Source organism: Saimiri boliviensis, chromosome 2, assembly GCF_048565385.1.
Source record: "Saimiri boliviensis isolate mSaiBol1 chromosome 2, mSaiBol1.pri, whole genome shotgun sequence".
NCBI classification, from domain to species: domain Eukaryota; kingdom Metazoa; phylum Chordata; class Mammalia; order Primates; family Cebidae; genus Saimiri; species Saimiri boliviensis.
Window position 1 is genome coordinate 108,002,966 of NC_133450.1, and position 13,666 is coordinate 108,016,631.

Consider the following 13,666-nt stretch of genomic DNA (forward strand, 5'->3'; position numbering starts at 1 on the left):
AATGTGAAGCCATTAATTGGATTTAAAAACAAAGTAAAAGACAGAATTAACAATGTCTCTAAAGTCAGCCTGAGTAATGATGGTGGAATGGGACAGTTGTGCCATCAAGGGAAACAGCAATTTTAACTAATAATTTATTTGCATGAGTCTAAGAAAGGTGGAAGTAAGGAGATTAAAGAGTTAAACATTAAAAAGTCTTCTGATACTTACTTCATTTGGCTTGAATTGATTGCTTAAATGTTAAGTAAGGAGCAGGGATAACTCTTAGTTAATAGTTGCTTTGAAATGAATGAGACACCAACGATAAGAAATTGAGTGCTATAGAAATGTCAAAGTAAAATGAAATTGCAAAACAAGATGTTAACTACAAAGCTAGATAGAAAGATGAAGTGACGATATAAATTAGAAACATTTATCAAGGAATGAAGAGAGCTAAACATGAAGTTAGCAGCAAGCTATGGGAAAGGTGTAAGTAATGGGCTTCCTCCAAGCATTTTAAACACAAATTTCTGAGTTTGAAGGAAACCAAATCTCTTCTTTCATTAACTTGGTTTTGGAATTATGAATGTTTCTCTAATTAAAGCTACTATATTTTCAAAGATTATGATTCAGCAGTGTGAAGGCTAATCCATAACCCTTGTTATGGGAGAACAAAGTTATGAGAGCAAAGTTTGTGCATATACTGGGATTGGCCAAGTAAGTGAATATATTATAGAAAAAGAAAGCCAGGCTCCTCACTGTCAGAGAACATTACAAATAAAAAAATGTGAAAGGCCAATATGAATCCAGTAGAGTTAGATTGAAACTGGAGGTATCGATAAAAACTTAAGATTTTTGTTAAATTTTGTATACAGATAAACACAGAAATAAATATGGTGTCTGCGTATTCATGAATTACAATACATACATATATTTCTTAGTTCTTTCTGATGAGTCTAGAAGCAATGATACCCCAATAGCAATGAACACATCAAATGCTAAGACATATATAATTGTGCATGAGTGTGTACATATACAGAAATACATACTGAACACAAAGTAATCATACCCTCAATTTTTCTGTTTTAAAGTCTTTATGGTCATCTATACATAGTCATTTTTTCATTCTACCTATCTAATAATTTAAAAAATCACAAATTTCACCAAAATGTACTTTAAAAGGTTTATTCTGAACCAATATGAGTGACTAGAGCTGAGGGTTATACAATGTCAAGAGGTCCTGAGAAAGTGTGCCACAGGCAGTTGAGTAACAGTTTGGTTTTATACCTTTCAGGGAGACAGAAATTGCAGATAAAATCATAAATTAATACATGGAATATATACAATAGTTTGGCCTGAAAAGGCAGGGCATCTTGAAAAAGAGAGCTTACAAGTCATAGGTGGGTTTTAGGAATTCTTTTTTTTTTTTTTTTTTTTAGACGGGGTTTCGCTCTTGTTACCCAGGCTGGAGTGCAATGGCGCGATCTCGGCTCACCGCAACCTCCGCCTCCTGGGTTCAGGCAATTCTCCTGCCTCAGCCTCTCGAGTAGCTGCGATTACAGGCATGTGCCACCATGCCCAGCTAATTTTTTGTATTTTTAGTAGAGACGGGGTTTCACCATGTTGACCAGGATGGTCTCGATCTCTTAACCTCGTGATCCACCTGCCTCGGCCTCCCAAAGTGCTGGGATGACAGGTGTGAGCCACCGCGCCCGGCTTTAGGAATTCTTTAGTAGACAATTGGTTGAGAGCGAATCTACCATTTAAAGACTTAAAGTCAGTAGAAAGAAATACTTCAGTTAAAATGAGGGGGCTTTGGGAGCCAAGGCCCTTAGCCTCTGGAGGTTCACTGAAAAATCACTGATAGGAGGCAGATTGATTAATAAGAGAAAAGGCATACAAATCTGTGTACAGTGTATACATGAGAGTCTGCAAAACGACCCCATCTCCCAGTGAAGTTCAGAAGCTTACCACCTTAAGGTTATAGAAAGAATTCTGGCTTAGAGTGTGGCCAAAAATAGGTTTTAATAGCAAGAAAGATTATGGGAGGAATAATGAAACAGGCTTGGCTAGCAAAGGTGGCCTTTTTATGCATACGAAGCCTCATAGGTAGCAGCCCTCAGATTAAATAGACAAAAATATCTCTTTTCAGACCTTTGAAGGTGTCATACTCTCAGTTAAGCTAGTCTGGATGCAGGAAAGGTCTAGAAAGGGAAGTCAAGGATGCATTAATAGAGATTACTGATGTAAATTTTCCCCTAAAAAATGTCTTTGCAGGGCTATTTTAGTCTGCTGGCCCTGTAATAGCCATCTCAAATATATTTTGGGGTAAAATATTTTGATTTCCCTCCAATTCTGCTATTTGTCATGTGATGCTTTACCATTCTCAGGTTGCAAAGTGTAAACCAAAAATAAAAATCTAAGACCCACAACCAATGGATGGACCTTCCCCTTGGACAAAGGGCATTCCAAAGTTAATCTAAAAAATTAGTTCAGACCATGATGGGAAGTGGGAGTTGGACTCACTTATAATGAGTGCCTTATTATACTCTCCCCTTTGGAATTCAGGCACAGCTGACCAGCATTAACATCAAAACAGAGACCTTAAGACTCTCAATCTGATAAAAAATATTTACAATCTACACTCTCTGAAGCATGCATCTTGGAGGCTGCATCTACACAATAAGAACCTTGGTCTTCAAAACCCCTTATCTTAACCCAGACACTCCCTTCTACTGATTCCAGATCTTTAGATAATAACTCTGTCTAGCAATTGCCAATCAGAAAATCTCTGAATCTTCCTTTGACCTGGAAATACCATCCCCACCCCATGCCCCGGTTTTCCCACCTTTCTGAATTGAACCAATGTACATTTATTGATTTATGTCTTATGTCTCCCTAAAACATATAAATCCAAGCCACAGCTCAACCACCTTGGGCACATACTCTCAGGATCTCCTGGGGCTGTGTCACAATCAATTGGTCACTTATGATTGGCTCAGAATAAATCTCTTCACATATTTTACAGAGTTTGACTCTTCATTAATTAAAAAAAAAATGTATCAAGAGATTTTATGGTTTCTGAGGAATGAGTCCCCATATCCCTTTAGATAGGAATTTGGCAAGACAAAAATGTCAGAGATCAGTGCTTATAACTAATCTATCTATCCACTTCTAGATATAGATATCTATCTATATGTATAATGTCTCAGGGATGTCTTTTATTCCTGTTTTATTGCCATATATAATTTTAAAAGGTTTTCTTTCCTCCTAGGTTCCTGTGAGATAGATATTAAATAAGAATAAAATAAAACATGTTTTCAGATGTGTGGGTCAAGATGGCCAGGGGCAGACCTATGTTATTTCTAGTTAAATAATTATAAGCTTGCTTTGCTTATTTTACACTGAAGTTTATACCACGAACTAACCTATATCAAATATTGGTGCAGTAAAATAGAAATCAACCAGCAATAGGAGGCCTAAGATAAAGACCATCTGAGAGCACTGTAAAACCATGGAACACTGAGGGGTGGTTGCAGAGCAGGAAATACTGCTTTGGTCACATGAATGCCTTCTCAACATGGAGGTTGAAGGAGGACCTCTTAAGAGGACTTGTGTAAAATCTCGGGGAAGGGAGGCAACTTCTGCTCACAAGATCTGGGAGGGCCTTTGTACATGAAAGCTTGCAAGGAGGAAAAGCCCTGCAGGGCAGAGATCAAGGGAATGCCACAGGCTCTGCCTAGGTTCTCAGAATATCCAGTAGTCTTGATTGCTCTGTTTTCTCAATGCTTGGAAGATAAAAGCCCCAGGATACACTGGGTGTGGTCAGACCTGGTGGTGCCTTATCCACTATGCTTCTGATGCAAATGCACCATGATAGCAACAGGTGGTAGAACTCAGTGTTCTAGGTTTGCGTAAGAATCACATCTGCTACTGAATACTGCAGAACCACACCTCTCCGCCTTGGCTATCTTGCCCGCTTTAGTCTCAAAGCCTCTTCCAAGTTTCAAATCCTCCCCTGATCATCCCTCCCTGCTCCCCAACCCCTCAAATAAAAGCATGTGGAGCCCAGCACTCAGAGCCAATGCAGATCACTCTGCTTGGACCCCTGGACCCATGCTGTGAACTTCTACTCTTGTGTCTTTGCCTTTATTTCCTTGTCTCCCTCATCACCGCTGGGACATGGGGTACCCATGCACAGGGTTGGGCTGGTTCCAAACACAGATGTTTATGATTTCTGAAAACAAAATGGACAATGTGTCATGAGATAGTAACCTGGACTACCTTGATAGGAAGAAAGGGTAGTCTCCCTGTTATAAATAAGATGATTAAAAATAACGAAGTTCTCTTGCTTGGCTATCTAAAGAAGGTTAACGTGTAAAGTATTCTCAGGCTGCGAGCTTATGAACCATTGCAGAGGTACAAAAAAGAGATAGGCATGTTGGACAAATAGTAAACAAACAGTATGCCTGGATCTTAGAGGGTGGTGAGAGGTGGATTATGAAATTCAAAAGTAGGCAGAAACAATTTTGTGGAACATTCGGAATATGGATTTTACTTTAAAAATTCTAGCAACAACTCAAAATAATCAGAGGTTCAAAATTTGCAATTTAGTACATGTTGTTAGGGTTGAAAATTATATTCCTATCTTCCTCAAACCAGAATCACTTTCTCTCACATGCTGGGATATTTAACTTTGAGGAATTTAATTTCAAGTATCAAACCTGAGCAGAAGTAAGTTTTAAAAATTTTCTAATTTGTATTACATGGCAATTAATCCTCTCCCCTATCCTCAAACTGAGCCTGGAGCTCTTTCTTTGTACATAACTTTTGCGAACACAAATAAATATTTTCAGGAAAGTAGATATACCTAAGGAATGTAAATATCCTCTGGCTACAGAAAATCAATAGTATTGCCTTACTGACAATGTGTCAGAGACTAGTTTTTGTTTAAGAGAACAGAAATATATGAAATGAGCAATTCAAGAAAGCTCTTGATTGTCCCTTACTTTTATGAGGCCTGTTGTTATGATCATTAACACACTGTAATAGGGTACATCAGATTATTGCCTCTTTAATAAATTATTCATTGTTCATGGTTCCTAAGAACAGCAGATATTAATTAACAAATGAATGTATTCAGTTACTTTGTTTCCATTTGTGCCTTTCTTCATGAGCTGATTTTGGAAAGGCTATAATAAATGGTTGTCTGTTTCTTTTCCTCATTAGGTGATCTCTAAATTCACTGTCTCCTGGTTTCAAGGATGACTGCAGAAATATGACCATAAAACTGTAGCTTCTCATTATACCTGGAAGCAGTAGGAGTGTAGTATTTATAATCTCATTATCTCAATGGATATTGTAGCTGTGCATATGCTTTTATTATCCCTACTGGGGCTGGTAATGATATACATAGTCTCATTTTCTGTGCTGTGGAATTGGAGAGTTGCATTTATAATTGAGTGTTCTGCACTGTAAGTAACATAAGGTAGGTGGATAACTGGTTGAAAGTGTGTCTAGTATGTTTTTCGAGATTTCATTTTTCATATACATTTGATGTTCATTCCTTAAATGTTTACAATTAGAAAATTCTGATGAGTAGACAAATAAGAAAATAAAATGAATTAAAATATTTAAGAAAATGTGAGTTAAGATATGACAATCCATCATCCTATGGATGACAGTCTACCAACAAATCCCCTACTGCACCACCCAAAATTGTCAATCAGGGGAAAAAAAAGAAGAGAGAGAGAGAGAAAAGTATAGAGAAGATAAAACAATTCACATTAAAAAATAACATTTTAGTTTTGAACTTTCTTGTTTTCATTTTTCTTTTTCTTTCTTTCTTTCTTTTTTTTTTTTTTTAGACAGACAGTCTTGCTTCTTTGCCTAGGGTGGAGTGTAGCCTCCCAGGTTCAAGCGATTCTCCTGCCTCAGGCTTTCCAGTAGTTGGGATTACAGGTATGTGACACCATTGCCAGCTAATTTTTGTAATGTTAGTAGAGACAGGGTTTCACTATGTTGGCCAGGCTGGTCTTGAACTCCTGACCTCAAGTGATCTCTCAAGCCTTGGCCTCCCAAAGTGCTGGAATTACAGGTGTAAGCCACTGTGTCCAGCCCTTGTTTTCATTTTAATACCCTAGTCATTAGCTTTCTTATATGAAGTGTTATGGAAAATACTCTGCTCAAAATGAAACAGTGGTTTTGAACACTTTCATAAACATGACGTTATACAATCTCCCGGCAGTTCTGGGATAATGACTGAAGTTTAGAGAGAGTAACAAAGAAAAATCCACAGTTTTCAGGGCTTCTAAACCATGTTTCCAAATAAAAGTCTCCAAATAAAACTATCTATGGTTTATTTTGGAGATTTTTATAAGGCTAAATGCTGGTAAGTTTCCAAGTAGCCTGCTAATGTGTTATACAAACAAATCTCTGAAATAACTTCCATTTTTCCACTTTTTATTGAGAAATGTAATAATTATTAGATTTATGTCTTTAAATAAAGAGGAAGTGTCAGAGGCATTTAAACCAGAGCAACTCCATCTTGTATAGAGGCTGGGTAAAATAAGTCTGAGACCTACTGTGCTGCATTCCTAGGAGTTTAGACATTCTTATTTACAGGATGAGATAGGAAGTTGGCAAAAGACAGAGGTCATCAAGAGCTTGCTGATAAAACAGGTGGCAGTAAAAAAGCCCGCCAAAACCCACCAAAACCAAGATAGTGAAAATGACCTCTGGTCATCCTCACTGCTCTTAATATGCTAATTATACTGCATTACCATGTTAAAAGACACTTCCACCAGTGCCAGAACAGTTAACAAATGTGGCAACATCAGGAAGTCATCCCATAAGGTCTAAAAATGCGAGGAACTCTCAGTTCTGGAAATAGCCCACTCCTTTTCGGGAAAACTCATGAATAATCCACCCCTTTAGCATATAATCAAGAAATAATCATAAAAATGGACAACCAACAGTCGGGCTGCTCTGCCTGTAGAGTAGGCATTCTTTCACTCCTTGACTTTCTTAATAAATTTGTTTTTACTTTATGAACTCACCCCAAATCTTTCTTAGGCGGGAACCAAGAATCCTCTCCTTGGGTCTGGATCAGGTAACAGAAGCACCTACACAAATGTAGACAATTCCACTATTACTGGTAGGTTTCCACTCACTAGCCTTAGGAATAATTAACTCATCTCTCTTTTTTTTTTTTTGAAACGGAGTTTCGCTCTTGTTACCCAGGCTGGAGTGCAATGGCACGATCTCGGCTCACCGCAACCTCCACCTCCTGGGTTCAGGCAATTCTCCTGCCTCAGCCTCCTGAGTAGCTAGGATTACAGGCACACGCCACCATGCCCAGCTAATTTTTTGTATTTTTAGTAGAGACGAGGCTTCACCATGTTGACCAGGATGGTCTCTGATCCACCCGCCTCGGCCTCCCAAAGTGCTGGGATTACAGGCTTGAGCCACCGTGCCTGGCCAACTCATCTCTTTTTTTAAAAATACTTACATGAAATTGTGGGCCCTCTCCTGCTCATATTAACAGAGCTAGGTTGTTACACATCTTGGCCTGAGGCTTTATGCAGGTTGTAGAATTTCTGTCTTAAATTCAACCAAGAATGGCTAATTGATAGCCTAAGTTAACAGGTCTTTCGTTTACTTTGAAATTGAAATATCACTCACTATTTGACTGGAAACAGGCCAAAAGGAGGTCAGAAATTCAGTCACAAGTAATACAAGACCCAACCCTACTTCCCTTGTTTTCATCCACTGAACCTACTCACATACAACTAGTTGGGTGTCAAGTTCAGTCCTAACTGATTTCAATTGTATCCAAGATAAATTTTCATTTCAAAGCTCTAGGACTTTATTCCTTATCAGACCACCCATCAGAGAGTTTCTAATAATGTTAAACCTCATTAAGAAAGTTAACTCCAATGCGTTTCTCCAAGTAAGCTATGTGAAAAGAAAATAAAGAATTCCAAAATCACAAAGCCAAAGGGAAAATTCAAGCTAGGAACTGTGTCAGGCAAATCTGCCTCCCACTTTATTCTTAAATAAGATAGCTACAAAGATTTATAAAAAAGCTACATACCCCCCTCACAATTTGCCCATAAGGAAATTCAGTGAAAGGCTAATCAGAAACTCAAAAGAATACAACATTTTGTCTCTTTTCTACCTATGACCTGGAAGCTCCCTACCCACTTCAAGTTGTCCCACCTTTCCTGACCAAACCAATGTACATCTTACACATATTGATTGATGTTTCATGTCTCCCTAAAATGTATAAAACCAAGCTGTGCCCCAACAACCTTGGGCATATGTCATCAGAACCTCCTGAGGTTGTGTCACCGGCATGTTCTTAACCGTGGCAAAACGAACTTTCTAAATTGACTGAGATCTATCTCAGATACTTTGGGGTTCACAGCCCCTAGGCAGGTGTTTTTAACTCTCTTTGGAAGATGAGGTAGTATTAAGAACAGTAACTTTTAAAATTATTTTTATTATTTTTAATTTTAGGTTCCAGGGATACATGTGCAGAATGTGCAAGAAGACTAACTTTTTAAAGATAGACTTTTTAAAAGATAAGTTCTTGGTTCACAGCAAAATTGAGCAGAAGGTACAGAGAATCTCCATATCCCACCCTCACCCTGGCTCATGCATAGCCTCAGCAATTATCAACATCCCCCATTAGAGTGGTAATTTGTAACAAATGATGAACTTATATTAATACATCATTACCCAGAATCCACAGTTTATATTAGGGTTTACTCAGGTATTGTACATTCTATGAGTTTGGACAAATGTGTTATATTATGATGCAGGTCTATCCTATTAGTGTATGATACTATAAATTAATATTACACTGTGGTGTATCGGTAGTTTCACTGACCTGAAATTCTCTGTATTCCCTACAGTCATCCCTCCCTCCTACCCCAACTCTGACAACTGATCTTTTTACTGTCTCCATAGTCTTGCATTTTCCCAAATGCCATAAAATCACAATCACACAGTATGCAGTCTTTTCACATTGGCTTCTTTCACTTAGTAAAATGCAGTTAAGTATCTCCATTTTCTCTGCATAGTTTGATAGCTCATTTCTTTTTTCACTGATTAATATTTAATTGCCTGGATATATCAAAGTTAATTTATCCACTAACGTGTGGAATGGCATCTTGGTTGCTTCGAAGTTTGAGCAATTACGAATAAAGCTTTTATAGTGTTTTTTTTCCAATTCTATGAAGGGCAGTGGTAGCTTGATGGGAATAGTGTTGAATCTGTAAATTACTTTGGGAAGTATGGCCATTTTCATGATATTGATTCTTCCTAACCATGAGCATGGAATGTTTTTCCATCTGTTCGTGTCCTCTCTTACTTCCTTGAGTAGTGGTTTGTAGTACTCCTTGAAGAGGTCTTTTATGTCCTTTGTTAGCTGTATTTCTAGATATTTTATTCTCCTTGTAGCAATTGTAAATTGGAGTTCGCTCATGACTGGCTCTCTGTTTGTATGTTACTGGTGTATAGGAATGCTTGTTATTTCTGCACATTGATTTTTGTATCCTGAGACTTTGCTGAATTTGCCTATCAGCTGAAGGACGTTTTGGGCTAAGACGGTGGGGTCTTCTAAATATACAATCATATCATCTGCACATAGAGACAATTTGACTTCCTCTTTTCCTAATTGAATACCCTTTATTTATTTTTCTTACCTGATTACTCTGGCTAGAACTTCCAATACTATACTGAATAGGAAAGAAGAGAGAGGGCATCCTTATCTAGTGCCAGTTTTCAAAGGGAATGCTTCCAGTTTTTACTCGTTCAATATGATATTGGCTGTGGGTTTGTCATAAATAGCTTATATTATTTTGAGGTACATTCCATTGATACCTAGTTTATTGAGAGTTTTTAGCCTAAAGGGCTGTCAAAAGCCTTCTCTGCATTTATTGATAATCATGTGGTTTTTGTCTTTGTTTCTGTTTCTGTGATTGATAGATTATGTTTATAGATTTGCATATGTTGAACCAGCCTTGCATCCCCAGAATGAAGCCTACTTGATCATGATGGATAAGCTTTTTGATGTGCTGTTGCATTCAGTATGTGAGCATTTTATTGAAAATTTTTGCATTGATGTTTCTCATGGATATTGGCCTGAAGTTTTTTTTTTTTTTTTAGTTGTCTCTGCCAGGTTTTGGTTTCAGGATGATGTTGGTCTCGTGCAATAAGTTAGGGAGGATTCCCTCTTTTTGGATTCTTTGAAATAGTTTCAGAAGGAGTGGTACCAGCTCCTCTTTGTATGTCTGGTAGAATTTGGCTGTGAACCCATCTGGACCTGGACTTTTTTTGGTTGGTAGGCTATTAATTGCTGCCTCAAATTCAGACCTTGTTATTGGTTGATTCGGGGTTTTGACTTCTTCCTGGTTTAGTCTTGGGAGGGGGCATGTGTCCTGGAATTTATCCATTTCTTCCATATTTACTCATTTATGTGCATAGAGCTGTCTATAGTATTCTCTGGTAGTTTTTATTTCTGTGGAATCGGTGGTGCTCTCCTCTTTATCATTTCTTATTGCATCTATTCGATTCTTCTCTCTTTTCTATTAGTCTGACTAGCAGTCTGTCTATTTTGTTGATCTTTTCAAAAAACCAGCTCCTGGATTTATTGATTTTTTTTGGAGGGTTTTCTGTGTCTCTATCTCTTTCAGTTTCACTCTGATCTTAGTTATTTCTTGTCCTCTGTTCGCTTTTGAGTTTTTAGAGAGCCTGCATAGCCAAGACAATCCAAAGCAAAAAGAACAAAGCTGGAGGCATCATGCTACCAAACTTCAATTTATACTACAAAGCTACAGTAATCAAAACGGCACGGGACTGGAACCAAAACAGAGATATAGATCAATGGAACAGAGCAGAAGTCTCGGAAGTAATGCCACACATCTACAACCATCTGATCTTTGACAAACCTCACAAAAACAGGCAATGGGAAAAGGATTCTCTGTTCAATAAACAGTGTTGGGAAAACTAGCTAGCCATCTGCAGAAAGCAGAAACTGGACCCCTTCCTGACACCTTACACTAAAATTAACTCCAAGTAGATTAAAGACTTAAACATAAAACTAAACACCATAAAAACCCTAAAAGAAAGCCTAGGCAATACCATTCAGGACATAGGCATAGGCAAGGACTTCATGACTAAAACACCAAAAGCAATGGCAATAAAAGACAAAATAGACCAATGGGATCTAATTAAACTTAAGAGTTTCTGCACAGCAAAAGAAATAATCATTCGAGTGAATTGGCAACCAACAGAATGGGAAAAAAATTTTTGAAATCTACCCTTCTGACAAAGGGCTAATATCCAGAATCTATAAAGAACTAAAGTAGACTTACAAGAAAAACCATACACGATCCCATCAAAAAGTGGGCAAAGGATATGGACAGACACTTTTCAAAAGAAGACATTTATACAGCCAATAAACATATGGAAAAATGCTCATCATCACTGGTCATTAGAGAAATGCAAATCAAAACCATTTTAAGGTACCATCTCATGCCACTTAAAATGATGATCATTAAAAGATTTGGAGACAACAGATGCTGGAGACGACGTGGAGAAAAAGGAACACTTTACACTGTTGGTTTGAGTGTAAATTAATTCAATCATTGTGGAAGACAGTGTGGTGATTCCTCAAGGATTTAGAAATAGAAATTCCATTTGACCCAGCAATCCCATTACTGGGTATATACCCACAGGATTATAAATTGTTCTACTATAAAGACACATGCACATGTATGTTCATTGCAGCACTGTTTACAATAGCAAAGACCTGGAACCAACCCAAATGCCCATCGATGATAGACTGGACAAGGAAAATGTGGCATATATACACCATGGAATATTATGCAGTCATAAAAAACGATGAGTTTGTGTCCTTTGTAGGGATATGGATGAATCTGGAAACCATCATTCTCAGCAAAATGACACAAGAACAGAAAACCAAACACCACATGTTCTCACTCATAGGTGGGTATTGAACAATGAGAACACATGGGCACAGGGAGGAGAACATCACACACTGGGGTACATTGAGGGCTGGAGGGCTAGGGGAGGAGCAGTGGGGGGCAGGGAGTCTGGGGTGGAAAAACAACTGGAGAAATGCCTGATGTAGGCAACAGGGGGATGGAGACTGCAAATCACCATGGGATGTGTGTACCTATGCAGAACCCTGTGGGATGTGCACATGTACTCCAGAGCTTAAAGTACAAAAAAACTTTTTTTAAATAAGCTTCTATAAACATTTCTGTACAGTTTTCTGTACAGAAGGTTGATATACCTTTAGCCTTCTGTAGATATAAGTTGTTCACTTCTTTAGGTAAATACAAAAAAAAAATGTTGAATAGTATGGCATAAGAACGTTTAGTTTTGTATGAACCACAAACTGTCCAAATTAGCTGTACCATTTTGCATTCTCATCAGCAGTGAATGAGAGTTCCTGCTGCTTCACATCCTTGCCAACATTTGTTGTAATGGTGTTCTGTACTGACATTTCTTACATCCAATGTGTAGATTTTACAGACACTGCCATTTACAAATTATCTGTGAACACCAACTCAGTATCCTACAGTTATTTCAATTCTAGCACTAACTATAGGATAAGGGCTTAGACACACAGACTCACCTCCAACTTCAGATTCCAGTTGTATGTAGTTGGTTGTGGATTGCTCACATTTCTGTCTGGCTTGGCTGCTGTTGGGTTCCCTAAAACTCTCTCCTCTGATAATTTTCTATAGCAGCTCATAGAATCCAAGGAAACACTTCACTTGCCTTAACTGGTTGACTATAAAGAATATCATAAAGGATACATATATACAGTCAGATCAAGAGGTACATAGGACAAGGTATGATGAAGGGGCATGGAGCACTCATGCTGTCTCCAGGTGTGCCACTCTCCCTGTACTCCCATGCAGTCACCAATGCAGAAGCTATTTTAACCCATTTGTTTGGGATTTTAATGGAGATTTCATTATACAGGCTTGGTTGATTAAATTCTTGATCACTGTTAGTTTAACTCAATATCCAACTGCTTACCCCTCTCCAAAGGTGGATGGGCCTGAGGGTTTCAACCCTCTTGTTTTATGGTTGGTTCTTCTGACAACCAGCTCCTATGCTCCAAGAGTAGACTTATTAGAATAAACTTAGGTATAACTAAAAGGGGCTTATTATAAATAACAAAAGATGTTTCTTTTATGCTGTCACGAAAGAAATATGAGGGTTTTAGAAGCCTGAGGCAGAGAAATAGTATACATTTTTATTGTGCCATAGTAGTCACATTTCATTGCTGTTTTATTTTAATTTGCATTTCCCTGATAACATGAGATGTGGAACATGTCTTAAGATGCTTGTTTGTCATCTGTATATCTTTTGGGAGGAATGTCTGTTAAGGTCTTTGGCCAATTTCTTAATCAGGTTGTTTGTTTTCGTACTGTTGAATTTTAATAATTATTTGTATATTTTGAGTAACTATCTTTTTTTTTTTTTTTTTTGAGATGGAGTTTCACTCTTGTTGCCTAGGCTAGAGTGCAATGGCATGATCTCGACTCACCACAACCTCCACCTCCTGGGTCCAAGCCATTTTCCTGCCTTAGCCTCCCAAGTAGCTGGGATTACAGGCATGTGCCACCACATTCGGCTAATT

At 38.0% G+C, this 13,666-nt stretch overlaps 1 protein-coding gene across 1 annotated transcript in view; it reads right to left on the minus strand.

Moving 5' to 3' along the window:
* The window catches only part of LOC101052147 (ADP-ribosylation factor-like protein 2), an 889,888-nt gene that overhangs the window by 8,862 nt on the left and 867,360 nt on the right, over positions 1 to 13,666 (minus strand). Inside the window, exons 5-6 of the transcript XR_012516387.1 lie at positions 12,650 to 12,808; positions 7,038 to 7,103 (exon numbers count right to left, since the gene is read on the minus strand). The gene's annotated coding sequence lies outside the window, so the exon portion shown is untranslated. The remainder of the gene's footprint in view (positions 1 to 7,037; positions 7,104 to 12,649; positions 12,809 to 13,666) is intronic.